This window comes from Caretta caretta, chromosome 9 (assembly GCF_965140235.1).
Source record: "Caretta caretta isolate rCarCar2 chromosome 9, rCarCar1.hap1, whole genome shotgun sequence".
Lineage (NCBI taxonomy): Eukaryota > Metazoa > Chordata > Testudines > Cheloniidae > Caretta > Caretta caretta.
In genome coordinates, this window is record NC_134214.1 from 78,778,121 (window position 1) to 78,798,560 (window position 20,440).

The window sequence follows — 20,440 nt, forward strand, 5'->3', positions numbered from 1 at the left end:
AAAATGGCTTTTCAGATTTATGAATATTTTTGGTTGAAACTTTCTGATTTTTCTATGGAAAGATTCTAACAACAAATAATTTCAGCTCTAATTGAGTGGAATCAAAATGAAAAAAAAAACGTTTTTTCCTTTAAAGGAAAAACAGAGAGAGAAGAGGGGAAAATAAAACTATATATATATATTTTAAATCATTTCAATTCCATTTTGAAACAAAAATGTTTCAATTCAAATCAGTTCTAAACAGAGTGTTTGTTCAATTGTTTTATTGAGACATCAGAAAAATCCAAGCACACAAATCAAACAAAATAAGAATTTTCATTTCATGTGAAATTTTTGCAGAAAATAATTCCAGGTTTTCATTCAGCTCTGGTGCTGAGGCTGTGAGAATCACAATGAAAAGTGAGTCTATCCCAGTGCCTGAAACAGAAGAAGAATCTTCTAATATACTAAGGAAATTTTATTGGAGCAAGATTTACATTTAATATTTAGAGAGTAAACTCTTCACAGCAGGGTCTGTCTATTATTCTGTGTTTGTACAGTGCCTATCGTGATAGGGCCCCATGCTTGATTGGCTTGATTGGTATCATAATAAATATGACTAATAATTATAAACAACAGCAAAATACATGGTTCTATTTATTTAGCTTATGTTGTGCTTGATATAATTGTTAATAACACTCTGGAGGTGAACTGGAAAAAATAACAACTGCTTTTTATTAAGAACTAAAATATATGAAGTTTAATAGAAACTACATGGGAAGGAGAGGTGAAGGTTTTGGTTCATTCTACAGTCAGGCTATGAAACCCATCCCTGACCCCAGGCTTCAGAGCCCCGAGTTCCAGCTTGAGCCCAAATGTCTACACTGCTATTTTTAGTACCACGGTGAGAACCTGGACTCTGAGACTTGCTGCCACAGTGGGGCTTTTGCCATGCAGACATACTCCAAGACACTTTGGATGCAGTGTCACTGGAATGCACAATTAATACCAAAGGTCCTTCTGGTGCAATCCCAGTGAAATGCCCCTTCAATGCAATCCAAGTGTAATAGACCATTGTTGCCAAACCAAACCCTTCTCTGGTACAATCCAAAGGAATGAGCTTTTGTCACAGAACCTCTTCTATTCCAGAGGAGCCATCATCCATTTAGAAGGGTCAGTGAATGGAGTGACAGGGTTGGTTGGCTGTAGCTCTCAGGGCGGCATGAACCCTTCAAGAGGTGTTGCTGCTCTGTGATTAGAGCTAGGACGGCATTGGCACCTTCCCACCCATACTAGCTACTCCACCATGTATGCACACTGCGATCACATTCCTACATTGTAGGGGAGCAGCATTCTGCAAATGCCATTCTCAAAGGATGAATGAGTCAGCCCCCCAAGTTTCTGCTCTGGCTAGCTCTGAGCACCTGAAAAGGACTAAAGGACTTAGCTTAAGGACAAAGACACCGCACATTCCTCTTTGCCAGGCAGAGAATGTTCCTGACCTTTACACCAACCCCCTTGTGGCATCTCATCTGATCTTTTTTAAAATCACCCAACTCGCTTGCCCCCTCAGGGAGATTCTTGGGTAACAAATTTGTTCTAGGTTTCAGCTTTAAAATTCTCAGACTTCTCTGTGCGTTTCAAGAGCATCCGGCTCTTCCCAGTGCCAATTCCCATGGGTCTGTGACACACCAAGAGACCCTTTGGAGCTAAAGGTCAAGTGACAAGTTCTAAAGAAACAATTTGGGGCAATTATATTTTATAATGTCTTGCTTCTTTCACTTCCTCGTCTCTCTCTCTCCTCCTCCCCTCAATCTCCGTCCCTTGCCATCTTCCCATAGCAGGGGATACTGTTCCTTTAAGGAACTAACTAGGTCATTGTCAGGCTAAACATTCCCACTGTACTAAACAATCTGATATGATTGGTGGTGATGAGGTCAATTTCACATTGCTTTGTTCATGCAGCGAGCTTGTCAGAAGCGATCATTTCCGAGAGAGGAGGCAATAATCCCAGGCACAAATAGTTCCATTGGCTCGGCTCGAACACTGCAGCCTGCAGCCCCTTTTTGTCCAAAAATACAAGCTGCCCTAAGTTCTACAGGCATCAGCAGCAAGAGTAATGGACTTGGGTTAACACAGGTTTTCTATTCCCCTTTCCCTTCTCTCTGATGTATTCATTAGCATGGGCAGTATCTGTGCCTCCCATGCAGGGTTATAAAACTACCATGAGCACCATCATCAGAGTAGCTGAGGGACCTCAACTCCAGCTGACCCCAGTGTAAGCAAATAGTGCTCAGCACCTTGCAGAAGGCACTCAGCACCTCTTTGAACTGGGCCCAATGATATTAGTAACTAGAACTCATCTGATTATTAGTTGCAAATAATGTATTCATTTGATTTTCACCATTTCATTTGTTTGTTGTTCCTAATTGCCCAATGAATAGTTCTGAATCAAAATCTTTGGGTCAGTGGGTTTCGGTAACAGACACAGGTGGGCCCCTCTATCTTCAGCCCGTTCTTCACCCACAAACCAGCAAGAGACCTCTACTTTGGTGCAATCACCCATCTCTTTATTTACAGTACAAGTTCCCACCACCTTGTAGCTATAGACAGCATCAGGCTCACAGCCTCAGGGACTGCTAGGTTCTACTGCTAACTCCCTGGCTCCTGCCTTTCCTCTCCCTCTGGCTTCCTTCCTGCCAGCCTTTATGTAGCCCCAGGCTAAGAAGGCCGGCAGCTGTTCCCTGTTTGCCACTTAGGTCTGGGCTTACTCAGCCAGCTCCAATTCTCCTTTCCTGATTGGAGCTGGCGTGACAGAGGTCTGGCTCAGGGTTTCCTAGCCAGCACCCTGTCACACACCTCCCCACTTATGAACCGCCAGGTTCGTCCTTCCTCAGCCTCTCCACCCCCATCCAGTGGGGTTTGTCCAGGGAAGCCTCTCTGCCTCTTTCGGGTGATCACCGGTGTCATCTCTTGGAGGTTCCTTCATCCCCCACCCGGAAAAAGTACTTTGGTCGGGGGATGGATGTCCCCATAGCTCTGCCACCACCCACTCGTCCTCACTCCAATCGCACCCCTGCGGGCATCCCATCTCCTTTATTCCCTTTTCTTTCGGTAGGAGGTCAAGACCAATCCCGACCTCCTGCTGGACACCCCGGGCCTCGGGTTCTCCCAAGCCACCAAGCAGGATCCCTGTTTCTTCTCCTGGGAGCTGTATTGTGGGGAGCTCCAGTTGTCCCTTTCCTCCCTCCAAGGGGCTTGGGCTGGCCATCTCCCCCGCTCCTCCCTCCCCTCTGTCTATCCTCTCTGGGCTCTGTTGTCTAGGGTTCTCATGTTCAGGGTTTCCTATCCAGCACCCTGTCACAGTTTCACAAGCTATTCTAGAGAGGGTCTCCTTCAAATATGCCACATTTGGGATTCGGTCCATGTGACTGGCCACTGAAGTCACATGGTTTAGTTTCTGTTTCCTGCTTGGCTGATGTGAATTTTATAAGCAGGAACAATGCCTTGAGAGAAATCATTTGGGCCTTAAGTGTTCCAGAGAGAGGCTGGGGAGTGAAATACAGGGAATAGGCAGATCTCGGACATAAACCATTTCTCCTGTTTCTTTTGTACAAGAAAGAGCATTATAGCTGGCCTCATATGTGGATGCTGAACTTAAAAATAGCTGGGTCCATTCCTGCCTGAGGGATAGGGAAGGATATGACCCAAATGTATTTGCTATCTAATCAATTTTGCATTCAATTTACTCAATACATTACACCAAGTAATTGCGTGTATGGGTAGGCTGGCTGGGCGAGCAATAGATTCCTGCTTGCACACATACACTCATTTGTGCACAAATAGCCACAACTGTGCAAATATCCCACTCAAATACCCATGCAAACAAAACCTGGTTTTCTCAGGAGAATGAATGGGGGTTTAGTGAATGTTTGTGGATAAGCCTTTCTGCTCTTCACGCAGCGCAATTAGTCAACTGAAGATGTTCTCATTGGATGGGTGTTCGATGAGTCATGTGGTGAGTTTCAGTCAAGGTCTTAGTGATAGGTGTCCATATGAAAAAAACCAACTGCAAATTGGCAGCCTCAGCAGAGATCTTAATTGTTTAATGGGTCATGGAGACTGAACTCCTGTCCCAGCCCTAGAGATGGTGTCTTCAAGTCAGGGTAGAGGCACACTGGCTGGCAGCAAAGTGTGTAGGAAGAAGCTTGCAAAGTTGTTCCCTGTGCTGAACCTGTGCTGTGGCGAGGATTTAAGTCAAATTCGTCACTTAGTTTGACTTCTGCAAACCCTAAAGCAGAATATGGCCCCTAGTCTCTAAGGGCCAAATCCTGACCCCACTGATGTCCATTAAAGTCAGCGGGCACTTCATTAAGATGAAAACTTGGCCAGAAACATTTGATCAGGTACCTTTCACAAAATCAGGGTGCTCACTTTAGAAGAATTTGAATAACCAATAAACATTTGAATTTCTCAGCCAGAAGTTTGACAAACAGATGACTTATTAGGAGTTAGTTACAGAGCTCTGATCCCTAGATTTCAAAATCCAGGGGATAGGGAATGAGCGTTCCTCATGGTGCCTGTTCAGATTTGCATCTAACTACCATCTTGGGCCCATAAAGCCCAATGTACCGACTGTCCAGGAATAGGACCTTCCTTACAGGACCCATGCAGTCCCTCATGCTCCTTCAGAGATGGAGAGTTGAGGAAGGATGATTTTAATGGGTCAGGTAGTTCTGTCAATGGGGGCTTAAGGCTTTTTTACATGGCACTCATTTGAATTACTAATATGATCTGTATTTAGATCTGCCATTGTATTTGCTTTTAGAGAGTAGGAACAGGTGCAACAAATACATTTTAAAAATAAACAATGTTTTAGAAAAGCATCCAAAGTTTGGTTGATCATCGTAATGCATCCAGTTTTTCCTGGTCTGGAAATCAGGTTGGGAATCATATGAGAATAAGCCTTCAGGACACATTTACAATATTCCCAGGCAGGGCCACCCAGAGGGAGTATTGGGGCGGGGGGGCAGTTTGCCCTAGGACCCACCATCGGAGAGGGCCTCCAGACCCATGGAATTTGAGTGAGTGGCGTCATGACCTCGCACACCGGGTTGCAGTGCCATGTTGCAATGCCATTCACTCAAATTTGGGCCAGCTGCCCCTCCGCACTCACAGCCAGTGCTGTGATCCCATGCGCCAGGTCTCACTGCCCGCAACAGGGATCTGGCCCCAGCCCCACTGGACAGGAGTTGCTGCTGTGGGGTGAGTGCAGGGTGGACTCGCTCTCCAACCTCCCACCCCCTCAAGGCCTGAGTTTCGGGTGGGGAAGGATGCGGGGAACAGCTCTGTAATAAATGCAGGTGGGGGTAGCTTCCTTTTGTGGACATGGAGCCAGTCAGTTAGCTATAAAGTCCCTCTTGATAGCTGTTCTCTGCTTGCTTTACCTGTGAAGGGTTAACAGATGTTCCCAGGTGAAGGAAAAAGTGTTGGCACCTGACCAAAAGAGCCAATGGGGCGGCTAGAACTTTTTTAAATGGGCAGAGGCGGGGAGCGGGGGGTGACTTCCCTTTGTTTGTGTGTGTGTATCTCTGGGAAAGAGGGGACCAGAGGGCAGCAGGAATGCTGTGTAAGGCTTGAACCAGGTATAAAAATTCATCTTTCATACCTAGAAGAAATAATTTGGATAGGGAATGTTTAGTTAGATGCTATCAGGTTTATTTCTTATTTTAGCTTGTGAATCGCCTCTGTGCTAACCCCAGATGCTTTTGTTTGCTTGTAACCTTTAAGCTGAACCCCCAAGAAAGCTATTTTGGGTGCTTAATTTTTGTAATTGTTTCTTTTAAGATCTAGCAAAAAGCCTAAGTTCCAGATGTATTTTTTTCCCTTTTTGTTTTTTATAAAATTTACCTTTTTTCAGAACTGGATTGGATTTTTGGTGTTCTAAGAGGTTTGTGCATATTGTTTGATTAGCTGATAGCCAAAGCTAATTTCCTTTGTTTTCTTTTTCAGCTCTTTCCGGGGGGGGGAGGGTGAAAGGGCTTGAGGGTACCCCACAGGGAGGAATTCCCAAGTGCTCCTTCCTGTGCTCAAAGGGTGGTGGCAGCGTTTACCAAGCCACAGTCAGAAAGAAGCTGTAACTTTGGGAGTTTAATACAAGCCTGGAGTGGCATGTATTAATTTTTAAAATCCTTGTGGGCCCCCACCTTCTGCACTCGAGGGGCCAGAGTGTGGATTCAGCCTTGACAGGCTCACTTTCAGATTTTGCCCTTGGCTTCTAAAAACCTCTGTGCAGCCCTGTTTCCACAGTCCATCCAGGTTGCTGCCTCTGGTTAGTATTTTTGCTACCATCTAGGGGCGGGTTTAGCTTGAGCTCTGGGGCAAACTGTCAGGCTGGTTTCTTGATCTGAATGGGATCGCTCTTAGCTGTACTCTTCCCTCCATTTGGGACATCACAGTCATTTCTAGAACTCCCTAGAGTGATGTGACCCAGAGAGATGCAGGATGGGGTACAAGCAGCAGGAGCAAAGGGAGTTAAAGGATCAATATCCTGTATGAAACTGTCAGAGATGATGAAAATAGAAAGGAAGAGAAGCACCTGAACTCTGTGAGAGGGGAACAGAATAATTTCTAACAGGCCAGTGTTGCTTTTCAAAGTCACCTGCGTCTGCGGTCTCTCTCCTCGGTGCTTGGGAGAGAGGTTTTGTTTTCAGTCCAGTGAGGAGCCCTGAGGTCTCCCTTCTGGGTTTTGAGAGTGGACTGTGCTAGTGGGAACGGATGCATACTTGCCTCTGTAATCCATCCCTCACCTGCTCATGCTCTGTGAACTCAGCACTAGTACTGGTGAGCACAGCCTGGTCGCAGCTCAGAGAGGAGAAACACACGGCTTCCTCCAGCAGCACTTACTAAACCAGCCCTCATTGCAGTGCAGTGGGCTGAACATTTCACAGCAGTTAGAAAGTTTGTATTTCAGAAATACACCGTACAGAGAGAGAGCTTTATACCACATTGGCAAGTGCAAAAATCTACAGCTAAACTATATAATTTGAGCCTATGGCAGATCAAAGCATGTTATTTCTAGGGCATACAGGTAGCAATTTGAAGTCTGTGAACACACCGGCTTAGCCATTGCCCCTTCCTTGCAACCCACAATATTCCCATAATATCCCCAACAGACCTGCCATTATAATAAACATACTATGTTCTCCAGCCCTGCACGTGCAGTTACACAGGGACATCTAGCAAGTGTTGATGAAAGGCCTAATAAAGACCCAAACACAATGTTCCCCCAAGAAATGAAAGCGGCATGCTACGGATGAGATGACATCTACTGGCTACACCCCATCAGTTATTTCATAGCTGCTGTGATGCTGCCAGATTATTTTCACAGTAAAGTGGCACTCTTGCCGAAGGCTGGCCATAAACCAAAGGTGCCCCAGACGAGGAGTATCTTCGCGTCCTCCCTCCCCCCTGTTTGTTAACCTTTTGAATACCTTATTTTTTATGTTATTTGTATTGAAAAAGACAGTATTAGGGAGAGCAAAAGTCCATGTTCTGCAGTCTTGGAAAGTCAGCAAACGTTACATGTTAAGCATGGCAAAAGAAGTAACAGTATTTCTTCTATATTGTTGTGTAGATGTGGGGTTGATAGGTATCTCTGGCAGTCTCATTAACTTTGTCCTTTATTAGTAGCTACTTACACTCTTCAAGTCTTAAAACACAGGTACACTTTCACAATTAGCCAATAAAACAAGATTCACAACATCGCAGCTGGGCTCTCACTTCACTTCCCTTCATTTTTATATCTCACCAACTGACTGGCAACACCCCGCTCCTTATATACCCACGAGGGCGTGGCTGACAACATTCCAGAAGGTTCGAGGAAAATGTAGTTCTCAGAAAGTCTGGAAGATTCCACAAGATTCTACAAAGGTCCAGAACATTCTAGGAGGTTAGTGAAAAATGAATCCACATATAGAATGCCTGAAACATTTTACTTCAACTGTTCTATATTCCGTTTTGTTGCCAACAACAAAAACAGCTCCCTGAGCCCAGCACCCACCAAGCCTGGCATCCCAGGCAGTCGCCTGGGTCATCTGCCCCTAAATCCAGCCTTGATTTTGCCCACACCATTTTGCAGTCCAAAGGAGTTAAACCCTGCTCCTGACCATAGAAATGGACTTCAGAATCCCCTGAATAGGATGCTGTCCCTTTTCTTTCTTACTTCTGAGGGCCAATAGCATCCCATTTTGCGTCACAATAGTCCAATAATACAAGGGGGGCAGCAGCATCCCCAGACGAGACACTGTCATCATGCTTTGGAACGTTTTAATGCCACATCATTCCTTAACTAAACGTGGAATTCTTTCCACATCCTATGTATTGGATTTGAGAGGACAGATAGCAACCCCACCCACAAGCGTGCCTGGCCAGGTGTCTCCAACGGGTAGGTCTATTAAGATCAGCTAGCAAAGGTGACCGTTTTTGGTGCGGCAAGTCTCAGAGCTGTGCCTGCTGTAAGCACGCTGCACCATTGCATACTGTGATTTGCATCACTGCAGCGGGCCTTGGCTTGAAACGAATGCAGCACATCTATATTAGGGATAGGTAGTGGTGCTAACAAACCCAGTGTGCCAAGAAACTTCAGCCTCAGGGTAGGATGTGCTATCTTCAAAGGGAACGGTGGCGTGTGGATCGCAATCTTCAGAATCTTGGAAACTTAAAACTGAAACCAATTCCCCAATAAATTGGTGAATTTTTTCTCCATCTAAACTACTGTTTTACTGCTTCTATTTGTGAAATAGGGGACATGCTTTTACAGGCTGATGTTACTAGGGTCCAGTGCACCACTGTAGTAAAATCCTTGTGCTTGCTCATTGCTCTGTGTGAATTCTCTTTTCCTGTTGCTCTTTAGTGTTCTGATACAGCTGAGTTGCTGCTAGATATTCAGAACCGTGAAGGGTGATAAACAAAAGCAAGATAGGACACAGCACCAGAAGGACCTGAGCTAATGGAATTTTTAAGGTACTTAATTTGGGGGCTTGTCAACCTTGACAGCATCCCTTTAATAAATGATGGGTGGTAGTTCCTGTTTAGCTCACTAAGTGGTGTGTGTCTGTGCTCTGTAGGAGGATGTAAAGCTGGTGGTTTTCTGCCTGGAGTGAATACAATAGGAAATGTATTGAGTGACTAGTGGTTCGACTGAGGCTGGGAGTCCGGACTCCTGGGTTCTATTCCTGACTCTGCCACTGACTCACTGTATCACTCTGGAAAACTCACTTAAACTCACTGCATCAGTTTCCCCAACTGTCAAAGGGGGATAATACATTAAGTACCTCATGGGGAGCCGGGGAAGCTAAGAGCCTTGATTAAATGCCTGTTTGTGAAGCCCTTGTTGATGCTTTCTTTAGAAGTGCAAAGAAGTGACAGAGGGGTCAAAAATGGCTGCACCACAGTAGAGCAGAATTAGAGTTAATCCACTGCCATTTGATTTGATTTTGCTCAAACCCCACAGATTAGTTCATGCCCCACTAACCTGAATATGCCTTGCCCAACAGCCACAAGATTCAAGGCTTGCATTGCTGCAGAGCCAGTTACCTACAGCCCGACCCAAAGATCCTCCTTTGGGAGAGGGTATTATTCCTCCTCCCTTTTCATTTAAAAACTTCCTTTTTCTTTTTGTGTGGAGGAGTGATAGTGCCCAACAGTAACTGATTGGTCTGCGCAATCTCAATACAGACACATGTGCGCGTACACAAACACACTCACACACACACGGAGGCTGGTGTGCTGATCAGCCAGTCTCTGACCGAGAGAGAGAGCTGTATGCACCACCTTTCACACGTTTAAAAGAAATTCTAACCTCCCTTGCTGCTATGGCCTACATCTATGGAAAAGGGGCACCAGCAACAAGTGCTTCCCCTGAATCAAGTGCAGGCTTTGACATCATGCTCCCTCCCATCTTCACTCCATGTGGGGACAGAGGCAGAACAGGCGAAAGAGGGTGGGTGTCTCACTAGGTTAATGCTTTTATCTCTGTAGAGACCTAGGCTCAAATCCTAAATAGGTCCTAAGTGAAAAGAAGGTTCGCTCTAAAGAACATTAGACCAGGCCACAAAATGTTCAAGCAGTTTAGAACAGATGGCAGATTGTGCTCAGGAAAAGTACAGGGCTGGAATAGCAGGACAGGCTCAGTCCTGTGGGGTACAGGACTGGGGTACTGTTAGTCAGCAGCAAGGTGGATTACCAGACCTGCACTGGGGAGCTTACGAATGGTCTAGCAGGGTAAGATCGAGGGCAATGGCAGAGCTGTGGCTGTGGGTAGCAGGTCAGGACTGGCCCCGCAACAGCTGTTGCAGGTCAGGAGTGAGGTGCATTGACAGAACAGTGTGTGGAAATATACCCAGGATCTGCTTTCATTGTGTCTGCTTCCAGCCAGTGCTACCGGCCCCTCGCTTTCACAAAAATGTAAGTAGTAGAGATTTAGGCAATTAAAATCACTACAACCAAGGTATCTTCCGGGTGGTCGCATACGGGCAGATCTGAAACATCTCCTGAAGAATTATTCTAATTACAACATCCCTCCCTCTTCCCCCCCGGCAGGCCCTCGGGTGTGTGTCTGATTGCAACGCACGCCGATGGCAATTCTTGTCATAATCAAAAGCAGATCTCCATCGGAGGCTGACAGAAGCTGAGAGATAACATGGATCATGATACCAAACCCAAGTGAACACATCAAATGATAAAAGGCAGCCCCAGGAAGGGAGACACCTGTCTCCTAACATCGCCTCGCCAGATGAAAACTTACTGGGAGGTGACTTATCAATTTATGCATAGATTCAATAGTTACAACTGAGACAGAACAAGCCCACTCGGGATGCCGATTAACAAAGTGATGGTACCGCACCATGTCTGTGGAGATGAGGTCTCAGACCTATTTAGGTTATACATGAATTGCAGGTCTGAAATGGGGTGGAAAGCTCTAGAACAAAGCTGAGGAGTCTGGGTAGAGCTGTGTGGGAAGCCCAGGACTGAGGCGCATTGGTATAGCTGGGTGGAGAGCCCCGTGAGTGGGATAGGATGGGGGTGCTATTCGTCAGGATTGAAATGCATGGACAGAGCTGTGTGTCAGGAGCTCAAGGACTGGAATTGCTGTAGGGCAGTGGGAAGATAAGTTGACATTTGCTGGCTCTCACACAGTAAACCCTAGAGAATTCCCTTTGGAGAGTCTGTTTGGGATACTTATGTCCTGTAACATAAAGCAAAACTAGTTCTCAAACCTCCAGCTTCCATATGATTTCTGTGACTAGTGGTGCTTCCCTCCTTCATCGATTTCAGGGATTTTTTCCAAACACATGCTTTTAAATAGGCTCTTTGGCCTTTGTTAGATTGAGAGTGATGGAGTAGTGAGGAAGAGGTGGAGGAAGAAGCAAGAAATAACCAGAGGGGGAAAAAAACCCAAGTGGATATTCTCATACTTCCATGAATCCACCTGCACGCCAGCTGGCCACAGCGCCTGTCACATGGCGCTGAGCTTGCACAAGGATGGGCTGCAGGAAGCCACATAGCCACCTCTGCAGTCTGCATGGTCTACCGACCCCTTTTTCACGGTGTTCTTTCCATACGTGTCACATAGTGGAGGAAGCACCTCATTCAGTGAGCCAACTGATGGGCAGTGAGCAAACAGATAAAGAGAAGGACTAGGATCTTTTAGAAGGGAAATTATTAAAACAACAGCTCAGGGCGTATATGCACGAGAAATGCAAACAAGATATTTGCTGCATGAGCAGAAGGATGAGGATAGACCTAAACTAAGTGATATTGGGACTCTAAAGCATTTATTAGACCCCACTTGGGAACCCATGTGCTAAGCCTTATCCCACAATGAGGTGATCATTGCCCTAGAGAGGACAAACAGAGGAATCTAAGCTTCAGGGAAATGTAAAAGTAGTTAAACTCATTCTCATTAGAAAAGAAGAGGGTGACAGAGCCAGGGGATTCACATAGATAAAGGGGATGTGGAAAGGTGTTGGAAATGCATTTTTCACAAAAGGGGCGGGAGGTGTCAGCAGGAGAAGAGGGGTTAGAAACTAGGTTCCATCATCTCAAAATGAGGAAAATGGAGAATTCAGGCAGAACTACTAACTGCACAGGAGGGTGAAGACAGAGAATGAGCCATTGGAGAAGGAAAGTGAAGCAAAGGGTAGAAGTGAGTGCAAGAGATCCCTGGGTTTGTTTCAAGGGAGGAACTGATCTGGTGTAGGGCAGGAAGATAGGATCATGCAGAAACAGGACCTGTACGATGAGCTAAATGGGATTTGTGCTTTCAAGTTTGGACCCACTAGACCTTGATGTCCCTAAAATGTCTCATGTCCTTGTATCATTGTCATTGGAGCTGCCCTAAACAGAAGTGGCCAGCTGAGCTGAGCACTGAATTACTCTCTCTGGAGCTTTATAGCCAAAAAAATTAATTTTACAAAAATCTCTTGGACAGTCTGTAATGTCTCATGTTTGGCTGAGACGTTAGATAGTCTCCAATCACCCTTCCCCACATCCACACAGCTGGGTATAAATAGTTAGAAAAACACTAGGAGATTAGAATTCTCTCCAGCCAAACTGGGATTGAGGGGTCACGGACTGGAGAAACTACAGGTGTACACTTGGAATGAGACAGAGAGAAAGCAAATGGAGCAGGAAATCCAGCCAGGGGGAAATGACTGAAACACACATGCACCTTGACTTTGAAGGGAGCAAGTTGCATCGACGGCCTAATGGGATAGGAATAGTGACTTGCTTGGCCAGCTCAGAAGGTGACCTATCATTCAGCTTTTTTTCTGTTCAACAACCCTATAACTTAGGCATAGGTGCTGGAACTGGGGGTGCTGCCACAGCCCCTGGCCTGAAGTGGTTTTCATCATATACAGCAGTGGTGGGCAACCTGTGGCTCACGGGCGGCATGTGGTCTGTCAGGGTAATCCGCTGGCGGACCACGAGACCGTTTATTTACATTGACCATCTGCAGGCACAGCGGCTGCAGCTCCCAGTGGCTGCGGTTCACAGTTCCTGGCCAATGGGAGCTGTGGGAAGCTGCAGCCAGCATGTCCCTGTGGCTCGCACTGTTTCCCACAGCTCCCATCGGCCGGGAACGAACCGTGGCCACTAGGAGCTCTGGGTGGCCTTGCCTGCAGATGGTCAATGTAAACAAACTGTCTCATGGCCCACCAGCAGATTACCCTGACTGGCCGCCTGTGGCCCGTGGGACGCAGGTTGCCCATCACTGATATACAGTGTTTAAAGTTTGGTTCAATGGCTCTCAGCACCTCCACTATACAAATTGTTCCAGCACCCCTGAACTTTGAGTATAGCTACACAGCCTGTGGCAGTTAATCTCCCAGCCCAGGTCAACAGACTTGGGCTCGCAGGATTCGCACTGCCACATTAAAAATAGCTGTGCAAACAACACTTTGAAGTTGCAGGTTTGGCTGGAGCTTGGGCTCTGAACCCCACCCCCTCCTCTAGACTTCATAGCCCAAGCTCCCACCCAAGCTGCAACATCTACACAGCTACTTTTAGCATGGTAGTGTGAGCCCTGCAAACTCAAGTCTGTCAGACGGGAGGCCCATTGCCGTGGGCCGTGTAGATGTAAAGTCCTTTCTTTAGTCACAAAACAGCTGCGTGCTGGGCCCACTGCAGTGAAAGCCTTTGCACGGCAGGGTAATAACCCTGCAAAGGCAGGAGAGCTGGTCTCATAGTGAAAACCCGCTTCGTCATATTTTGACAAATACAAGTTCTGAGTTGTTTCCTACTGCTCATGGACTGTTAATGGGTAGTTGTGAGGATTTGTACAACCACAGAGTACTTGTGGGAAAGTCTGTGAATCCCAGAAGTTTCAGGCATGATCCAAAAATTTCTATAAGAGAACGTACCTTTTGCGAGGTGGGACAGGGAAGGATTGTTTGTTATGCTGGCCACATTAAATGTCTGCTTATAAGGTTTCATTCATCCAGTGAAGGAGCGATAGACAATGCCATGTGAATGAGGTGATCCACCACAGGATGCAAATAGCAAACAGTCCAAGCGAACAGTTCCCAAACAGTCCATAACCCTAATACTTATGTAGTTAAACTACTTGGCGAACATGTAGAAATAACGATGACCTAGAAGAAAATCAAAGTCGGTTCGTGTTACAGCATCCGTGCTAGTCCAGCTGTGCCCCAGTCGCAGTGACATCCGGCTGCAAGGCCTGGCGTGGTCTCTCTGCTTTTCACCAGCCTCCGTGCAAACACAATTAATTTGGTCTGTCTTCATTCTTACAGACTTTTACAAAAGGCTCTACGGAGCTAAATAATGCAAGTGACGAGTTTAATAATAAATGAGAGCTGAGGATGGGTGAAACCAAGAGGAAGAGGCAAAGGAGATTTGAAAACGAAATAGAGCTGCTGACCCAGAGAGGTGCAGACAAGCCATTCCAGAAGTTGCAGAGGAGAAGGCTCTCTCACCAAGAGTGACCAGATGGAGAGGAGTGCTCGATAGTTGTGGGGAGATGAGGGCAGGAAGGGAAAACGGAGGTAGGCCCACAGGTTCGATGAGATAAGCTGCAGCAAGTCTGTGCAAATTGTGAAACCCAAGGCATCAGTGAAAGTTTTAATTCCCTGTTATTTCCCATAGGACAAATGAGGTCAGATACAGGAAGCGAGAGCTTCTCTATCCTGGGCAAAGAATGATTACAACACTTCTATGTCTGGACTCCACACTCAGTAAGGGCTAGAGAGAGTTCTCCTCCCACCATCACAGTTTCCTATGCAAAGAGATGCCAATCTGACAAGTCTCTTGTGGGCTGAGCTGAGACCATCAAACTCATTTCATGTAAGACTTCAAGCTGGACTTGAGCCCTGACTCGCAGGTCCCCATTCAGAATAGAATTTGGTTAATAGAGTTCTCTTCATATTTGAGGTATCTTCATAGCCACAAGTCAGATCCTGGCAGGGCAGTGTCTAACTGTGGGGGCAAAGAATCAGTGGCAGCCATTGAGTGCTCAGCCATAGCTCACACAGGGACTTGGACATCAGACACGGTTTAATTGAGATCCCTGGAGGACAACAGGATTATCTCTCACGCTGTACAAAAAGAGCCCTACAGATCTTTAACTGGTCCCTGGGCAGCCCTACCGAGGTGCTCCAAAAGGCTCTCAGTGAGGCATCTCTGCGAAGTGCTACCCTATATTTTCAGCATTGGAAAGCAACCCTGGCTCCAGGCAGGGACTTGAATTCATGGCTTTTTGCCCCAGAGGCCAGGATGCTGCCTGTTGACCCAGACATAGTGCTTTATGGGGAATCAAATGCTGCGGATGACTGAGGAATGCAGCTGCCAAACTGCAACACTCTAACAGTACTGTGGGCTCTGTTTTCTGTGCACTGACCTGCCCCTTCAATGTCTGTGCTGGGAAGAGATCATTTGAGCATGCAGTGGATCTATGCTCCCAAGACACTCTGTGCTTCTGGCTCCAAGCCAGTCTGGTCACTGACCTGGAGAGAAAGGTGAAGGCGCAGCGTCCCTGGAACAGACGCACTAAACATGTGATTATTGAAAGAAAACCAAAACCATACCCCCTCATTACCAGTTGCCTCCAGCTTCCAATTAGGCATTTGCAAATGCTGAGGGCCAGCGTGGCTTAATTATCATTTCTCTTATTCCTTTTGTCGCAGGCTTCAAAACAACACATTGTGTATCTACAGGCTTTTCTCTGTTTCTTTTTTCTTTAATAGACTCACTATTCAGGTGTTTTGTTAGCGTTGTTAAAGCATGTTTGCTTCACCTGCTGGCGTGTAGAATAGACCTTTGGAAACTTGAACCCAAAATTTCTTGTCTCACAGGAATGTTTTTTCTCCATTAGGTATGTACATGTTGGTTTGTTATTGTGCGGTCACTCTTGAGGCATTGGGCTGTAGTTATTGGTTTGTTATTGTAGGGCTGATTGGCTTGTTATTCTTATGCCCTGGGCTGTGTTCATTGGTTTGTCATTGCTGGGTCGCTGGTAAGTACCGGGCTTCACACACTGGTGTGTTATTGTGAGGTTGTTGATGAGTTTTGAGGCAGACATGCTGGTCTGTTATTCTAGAGCTGGGTCTGGTGATCATGCCTTTCCCCTCTAAGTGGTTCATTTTAAAATCCATCCACGCACAGGCATCGACTTTCCCATGTGCTGCTCGACCCCCAGCTCTGCCCCAGCCTCTGCCCCCACTCCACTCCTTCCCCCAAGCGCGTTGCATTCTCGCTCTTCCCCCATCACCCAGAGCCTCCTGCACACTGCGAAACAGGTGATTGCGGTGGGCAGGGCCCACCGGCGGCAGTAGGTGCTGGGGTTGGAAGGGGGGGCTGATAAGGGGGCTGTCAACGGGTGCTCAGCACCCACCATTTTCCCCCCCATGGGTGCTCCAGCCCCAGAGCACCCACGGAATCAATGCCTATGTATCCACAGCTTATAGTGACTAGCAGTTGATGACTGTTCAGTGGCCCCTATGCAAGATAAATTGGCTGTGTCACTTCCTAGCAGGATGCGTGTCCACATCCCAAAGCCACCACCACAGCTGGCACTAATTGTGCCTCTCACTGGGCCTCTCAACAAGGAGGCCAAGGACTAAATGCTCTGTGGAGAATAGACTGCTCTCCCAGACCTAGGAGTTCTCCCCTCAGGGCAGGTAAGAAGGCACATTGGTGGGAGAAGCTCACACTGCATTTCCTGTACTGTGACTATCTAGAGACCTTTGGCCTGACCCTCATTTTCCCTAATGCCCCCTTAGGCCTCAAAGTGGGCAAAAACAGCCCCCTGAGAATATTCCCAGAGCAAGGAGGCTCTGTGGCAGGTGTAGAATGAGCATGAGGACTTAACGTGGCCCTCCTCCCAGCCCCATTGTAGGGATATCTCAGAGACATTGCCGGAGCATTATGGGCATTCTCTGCTTCTAGAGGCCCCAGGAAAAAGACTGTAAGTTAGAGCAGTCCTGAGGCAGGTAGCATTTGGAGAATACTACCCCTCTCTGTTCCTACCCAAATGCAGAAAGGAAACAAGTGACAGGCAGGCCTTTTCAGTCTCCAGGGCTGCCAATATGGCAGCTTTCACCAGCACTAAATATACATTAAACAAACCCATGCATATATTCACAAATAGATTTACCTAGGTGCAGAATATCTTTTATCAGACCAATAAGAAAATCTATGGGAAAGAGCAACATTTAATCTCCCAGGCGCAGAGGGTCAGAGCAGTGGGGAAAGCAAAACTTCACCCAACACTGGCAATTACTCCAGGTTTTATCATTCCAAAAGAAAAACAGAGGCTATACATAAAGGAGATTTTAGTCTTAATAGCTGCATTTCAGCTTAGTTTTAATTATCGTTTTATGAATGGGTGCATTAGAGTATATTTAAATATAAACGTAACCATGCTGTTAATGAGGCAGGATTGTTATAGGCCACGTCTGGCTATATATTACATTAGTACGTACATATGCTCAGACACCACATTTAAAAATTAGCTTTTTCAAGCGTAAAATTATAATTGGTTTGTCTAATAAAAGGATAAATAAATATCTATTTAACTTCATTACTGTCCAAGGCAGGAGGCTTTTCTCCATTCCCTCTTTGGGGTTTTATGGCGGAAAAGCTAATTAGTTTTAATTGGGTGGCTCCAAGGTGAATGAGGCAGCCTCAGATATGGTGATGGCTGGGAATAGGGTATCTGTGCTTTTCCCTGGCTGTACACCCTCCCTAGGTCTTTACAAAGGAGTTAGCGGGGAAGGCAAGAAAGCTGGGCCCAGGCAGTTGCTTTCCCTTCCTGGGAGGGTGTCTTGAGGAAAGAGAAAGTTTGCCATGTCTGCAAAACCAACTTTTGCCATATCCTCCCCTCACACATACAATGTGGGAACAAAAACTCATCTTTATTTTCCAAACCAGCAGTAATGGGGATGTTATGCCGGGGAGATTTGCTTTTGCACTCGTCACAATGTGACTGTGCAGCCTGGGGGAAGCCACTTCCTACTGTCTGCACCTTGGTTTTTCTATCAGTAGAAATGGGGGCAGTGATCCTGACACACCCCTGTTCTTTATGTTATTTGAGTCATATTATATTTACACCAGGATCTCAGGACCTAGGATACAACAGTATCTATTCTGGCTACAAGAGGGAATTCAAGGCCTTTTCTATTTCCTGAGCGAGCTCGTGTGCACGAAAGGTCACTGTTTTTTCCACTCTTCTGCAAATTAAAAAAGACATTTTTGTTCACACTTCCTGCTTGCCACTTACTCACGTCTGCTACTAAACTGTGCAGCCCAAAGGCCAATGCTGAAGGGGCAGTATCCCTATTTCCACCTTCTCTCATCACTGCAGCAGACTTTCCCTCTGTATGAAGGAGCAGTTTGCAGACTGCTAAAGAGGACATTAACATTGGTCCTAGAGCTGACCAAATGGGGATGCTGGAGATTCCCTTTTTGCCTCCTGCAGCGTTTCTGGCCCAGGGCAGGGATTGTTCACACACATAAGGAAAAGTCCACCTGAGCCAATATTACTCTCTGTGCAGAACTGTGTAGCACAGCCCTATGGCTGACACTGGGACCCTTCTATTTCCTTTGCTCCTTTCTTCTTCTGCAGACCTTACCCTCTGCAAAACTCTCTCCTGGTAGTGTGGAGATGCAGAAAGACCTATCAAAGAGGCAGAGACGCAGTGTGTGTGTGTGTGTGTATATATAATTTCCTTAGTATGTGCTGTTTTTCAGGAGCATGAGCTGCCAACAAAATCTCCTTTTTATAAGAAAGGAAGAAAGATGGAATTTTAATAATTGCACAGCAGCCCCTAATAATGAAATCCTGGCTGGTGCGAGCGTGCCTATGTGATGGGGGTGGCAAAGGGGAAAGAATCATTAGCATGGAAGACGTTGTTTAGGTTTTGCTTATCAGTTCTGCTTGTTGAGCGCATTCCAGGGATGGAAGAAACTCCAACAGACAGCGTGGAAAATTAATTTTTAATGGCTTTTATTAGCGCTTAAGCCATTCTCAGAGGACAAAATAATCCCCGTTTAGATGGAATGGCAAGGGTCTTGGAGGACTTTCAGAAGGCTGCAGGCCCAGGCCCATTTCTCTTTGCAGTCACTCAGGGAGTCATCTTCCCCAATTGCTAACTGCTCTGCAAGCCAAAGCTACTGAAATACACACTCCTCCTTTCTTTATTCAGTGCTGCAAACCTACAGGGCTTGATTCACCACTGCCTTGCATGGCATCCTGTTGTTCAGCCATTCCAAGTCAGTGCACGCTGCTACCACCAGTGTAAATGAATGGAGTATCCCAATGTGATTGCATTTTACACCCACTGTGCACAGAGGTAAATAACACGTGTTAATGGAGAAGCAGGATCACAGTATTAAATGCACCCACAGTAAAAGGGGGTGCAATGCTCTTCGGGTCTGTTTTCTACCCAGAATGAATCTGAATCAAAAATGAGTGCGGGGTCATTCATCACTTTTCTCCCAGACTGAATTTTCTGGGATTTTAAGAAAGGCTTAAATGTGAAGTTTAAGTCAATTGAATAGCACTCCAGCCCCAAACAGTAGCACCAACAGCACCCCAGCAGCAGCAGATCCAGCTCGTGCAGCCACATTCCTGGAGGGAAGCCCAGCACCAGAACATTTTGTACGGGTGGTGTGGGGAGTTGGCCATTAGTGAGGTAGCTTTGGAGGTAGCTTTGGAGCAACCAGTGATATCAGTGGGCAGAGGGCTTCTGGGGAACCAGAGAGGTTCAGGTGGATCCGATGAAATCTTCTCAGCTCAACTCCCAAGTGCCAGAGCATAACGTTCTTCTGTGCCCCCAGTAGCTTGCCTTTGAATGTAGCACTTGTGACAGCGAGGGACTGACAGCACTGCCATGTGACGGGGGGGGCGGGGGGGATAATGGGTGCTTTCTCTAAAAGAGGCTCACCTTTCTCTAAAAGAGGCAGGAGATGTGGCTCACCTCAGTCACTACCCTCCCATAACTTGCGGGTGACAGTCCTGATATGCCCACACCCTCTCACCCCGGCTCACTGGAAGAGCAAGCGTCCTCCAGCATTGCAAGGCAGTGTCACAGTTAGGGGGAGGTACAATGACCAACCAGCCTGAACCTTCAGCTCAGTTCAAGGTCACAACTCTGGCCCTCTGAGTGAGGAAATAGGTAGATAATAGGGGTTGATTTTCATTTCCTCTGCAGCTGCATCAATCCTGGGTTGCAGCTGAAGTGCTGCCCCCCTCTGGGAGAGGCTGACCATATGATATTTCCAGCATGGTCACAAATGGACCAGTGTAAAGGAATGAATCTCATGTCTACCCAGAGCTGATCCCAGACTCCCAAAGGAAGCTGCCTGATACCCTGGGATGATCCACTTTAGGTTGCTGAGTCTCCTGGAGGGACCTAGGGAAGTGACGTCTCCTGGCCTCCTG

At 46.6% G+C, this 20,440-nt stretch overlaps 1 long non-coding RNA gene across 1 annotated transcript in view; it reads right to left on the reverse strand.

Moving 5' to 3' along the window:
- Positions 1 to 320: 320 nt before the first annotated feature.
- LOC142073296 (uncharacterized) overlaps positions 321 to 20,440 on the reverse strand; it is a 43,788-nt gene continuing 23,668 nt past the window's right edge. The window contains exon 4 of the long non-coding RNA XR_012670098.1: positions 321 to 417. This is a non-coding gene — a long non-coding RNA (uncharacterized LOC142073296). The remainder of the gene's footprint in view (positions 418 to 20,440) is intronic.